Source organism: Nannospalax galili, unplaced genomic scaffold, assembly GCF_000622305.1.
Source record: "Nannospalax galili isolate Female #2095 unplaced genomic scaffold, S.galili_v1.0 scaffold768, whole genome shotgun sequence".
Lineage (NCBI taxonomy): Eukaryota > Metazoa > Chordata > Mammalia > Rodentia > Spalacidae > Nannospalax > Nannospalax galili.
The window spans coordinates 4,962,219-4,966,069 of NW_008360317.1; the positions used below are offsets into that span (position 1 = coordinate 4,962,219).

Below are 3,851 nucleotides of genomic sequence, written 5' to 3' on the forward strand. Positions count from 1 at the left end.
AGCACCTTCACAGAGGCCAAGAAGTTAGGAAGGGGGTGTCCACAGTGTGGCCTCTGTGGCGCAGCATGTGGACTTCAGGCAGTATTCCCCATGCTTTGTGACAACGTGGCACAGGGACTGTCTGAAGGCCTCAGTAGTGGACAGACACCAGGACTTTGGTGATGTTGAGGAAGAAGGCAGATATCAGGGGTGAGTGAGGAATATGGTTTGCAAAGTACAGGTGAGCCCCAGTTTGGAGGAATCTCAGAACTGTTTTACTGTTTTATTATCTGAGCTGCTCTGGCATGCCCAGTAAGGGTAAAACCAAAGAATATATTCTTGTTGAGCTGGAGAGATGGCTCAGTGGTTAAGAGCACTGGCTGCCTCTTACAGAGGACGGGGGTTTGAGTCGCAACACCCACATGACAGATAGCAACATTCTGTAACTCAGTTCCAGGGGAATCCAACACCCTCTTCTGACGTCCGTGGGCATTACATGACACAGGTGCATTTACATACACGCAGGCAATACATTCATACACATAAAATAAAAATAATAAATATTTATTAAAAAAAATAGTCGAATTCATAAATAGAGAAGGCAGAATGAGGTTTACTGGAGAAAGGGGAGATTGGGAGTTAATAGATGATAGTGTTGGCTGCCCATTACGGTACTTAATACCATTTGAACAGTAAGGGCTTAGAAAAGGATTAAAATAATGAGAAAAGTAGAAGGCTAGAGGGTTAGAGAAGGGAGAGGGGCAAAGCAGAGGAGGAAGGCGAGTGAGTTGCCCCATACTGTGGTCTGTCGGGGCTCTGATGGGCCTATCCAGAGGAAAACCATCTCCGAGAACTCCTCTCCCCTCCGCTCCGCTTAAGACTGGGCACAGTGCCAACCCTCCCCTTCAGAGGCAGCCTGATTTTGGTAGGTTAAATTCAGAAGTTAGAAGGCCGAGCCAACAGTGGCTATTTAAAGGTAGATTTTAGTTGCCATAAATCCCTTTCTTAATGTCTTTTAAGCCATGCATGCTCAAGGGAGGCCCTTTCGCCCCCAAAAGTGCAAGTTGGTTCTCAGGAAGAATGGACTGCCACCGTGAAAGGGATCTAGTTACTAGAAGTTACAAGCTGCTTAGAGTGGAGTCTGCTTTCTGTTGTCATGGTCGTCGGAGGCTCCAGGGGACTTGTAACCTGATGTCCCTTAAGCCATGCACGCTTAAGGGAGCCCTATCCCTCTAAAGGGGTGTAAATGAGTTCACCCAGGTTACTGAGTGTACTTTTTAAATGTACCAAATGTAAACATGCATTCGGTGCATACACAAATCCAGGGTATCTGTGTGGTTACATGCTTTTATAGGAGTGGGAGATGAAGGGAACGCTCACAGGGCAGGCCCGATAACTGAAAAAGAGCACCGCTCTGTGAAGTGTGTACTCCAAACATCCTGCGAGCCTAGCCCGGCGCAGCTCCGACTCTGGAAGCGCGGCCGCGGCGGGGGAAGATTGGGTGCACCCCCCGCCTCCCCCCGGTTCTCCGCCGGTCGGAGGCTCCGCCTCTCCCCGCCCCCGCGCAGCCTCAGCCGGCAGAACTCTACCGGCAGGCCACACGGCGAGGCGCCGCAGCCCAGGGTGACGACGTCCAGGACGGCAAGAGCGGCGCCGCTGCGGCGAAAATGTGTACACTGCGTACGGCCGTTCAGGCAGCTGGGTCTCTGTGGCGCAATCGGTTAGCGCGTTCGGCTGTTAACCGAAAGGTTGGTGGTTCGAGCCCACCCAGGGACGTTGGCACCTCTTTTCCCACCCTGAGATTTTTAACTCCGGGGGAATGCCACACTTTCGTGGTTCTGGGACAACAAAGGACAATTAACCCTCTACTCGGTGACTAAGGCTTCAAGTTCGGCGTTCGTTCGTATTTGTACCGTTTTCCAAGAAGGCTGGCATGTGTGCGTATGGAAGCCTGACCTAAACTGCGCACAAGACAGCTGCGGTTGCAATGAAAGCAGCAACTCAAAATGCATGGCATCAGTGAACAGATAATACCACTTGTTTCGCTCAGAAAAATCCGATGCAAACATCTGCTCAGTACTGTGACAAGCAGTCTTAGAGGGGGCACTGTGAGAAGGTGTCGGGGAAGGAGACTGTCCTGAGACACCGGGAACTTAAGCTCCTCATAATTTGTGCACAATGGGTTGGAACCCAGGAAAATATATTTACCTCAGGCTGCTGACAGAATTTTCCTCCAAATTTAACGATTGTATGAAAGTGTATAGGTTCCTGTTCAAAAGTTTCAAACGACATATTTTACCTCTAGTGTAACAGAAGACATAAATGTTTTCTAAGGATTCATTGAAGACTGTATAAAGACAGGACATCACCTATTATAATAATTTTCTTCCAAGACTGAGCACTTATGGTGAGGGCTTTGTCTCTGGGATCTACTTCATCCTGAATAGAATCAAGAGACCTAGAGGAAGGAGCAGTCACCGGAGGCTCTTGTCTCTTAGAGGATGCCTCAGCAAATAACTGTCAACAATAAATATCCCCTACTGTAGAATTAGGAATCCTGAGGGAGACATGATACTGCTTATGTGGGAGTCTAGGCAGAGTAACAGGGAACTTCCAAAAATGTTTCTGAACTCCCCAAAATAAAAGGTGTGAAAATTCCACACCTTCCACTAACATGTACCTTATAGTAGAAGGCAAGAAAAATAAAGAGGGTTAGCTCCTGAGGTTATTCTATGCTGTTCACATCTAATCTAGCATTTCAAGATGAAAGGATAATACTTGCTATCACCTAAATTATGAGGGCTTAGGAAGAATGGGCTTCCACTTTGAAACTGAATATAGTTACCAGCAGTTACAAGCTCCTTAGGGTGGCGTCTGCTCTCTGATGTCGATTGTTTAAGGCTCTAGTGGACTTCTTCAGGATACATTGATAATCCTTGAGCTGAGCACACACAGCCTGCACTGTTTTCCTCCAGGAAAATTTTCCCATATACAGACTAAGGGCTCCGTCTAGGGTCCTGCTTGTCCTTTCCCTGATGTACCCTTCTCACCCTGACCCCATTTACCTCTGTAACAAATGAGGCATCTCCTGTGAATGGCCACACCACCCTGAAATGAGCAAGCAACTTGTCACTAGCACTGGAACATAAAGTCACTGAGAGCAGACTCTAGGGCTTCATTCCCATTGCTGTCATGGAACCCTGGGTTGTCACATGGTGCATGTTCAGTACAGAAGCAATCCTTGATTTCTCAGGGTTTGGGCGACAGACAGACAAAAATGCACATGCTGGATCGTCAGCATGAGGCACACAGAAAAATATTCCCAGGCTGCTAAAGAGGCAGTCGACAGAGCTAGAGTTGTGTCTTCTTGAAGGATGTGAAAGAAGTCTGAAAGACTAGACAGGAGGTAGGGGAGGGGCACATAGGACAGCACATAGGACAAATGTCCTTTAAGAAGCTGCAGTGACTGTGCGTGGTGGTGCACACCTTTAATCTCAGCATTTGAAAGGCTGAGGCAGGAAGATCCCTGTGAGTTCAAGGCCAGCCTGGTCTACATAGTGAGTTCCAATGTGACATCACAAACCTTTTAAAAAAAAAAAAAAAAAAAAAAAAAAAAAAAAAAGCAGTGGAAATGTACTTATATAGGCCCTGGACACCCAAGAATGAGTTCAGACTTCTATGATGTAAGGGAGTAACTACTGGAGGTTTCTGCTTCAGGACACAATGAAATTGAGGTTAGGTACGTAGCTTGGCAACCATGCCAGGGAAATAAGAGACCAGAAAACAGCTAAGAAGCAATGATATGTGTAGGGCAAGACAAGGAGGTTTGGGGCTAAGGTGCACATTAAAAAAGATGTAGATGCAATTCAAGG

At 47.2% G+C, this 3,851-nt stretch overlaps 1 non-coding gene across 1 annotated transcript; it reads left to right on the forward strand.

Moving 5' to 3' along the window:
* Window positions 1-1,681: 1,681 nt before the first annotated feature.
* On the forward strand, window positions 1,682-1,755 carry Trnan-guu. The gene has a single exon. It is a non-coding gene; the product is annotated as a tRNA-Asn (tRNA).
* The last annotated feature ends 2,096 nt before the right edge of the window (window positions 1,756-3,851 follow it).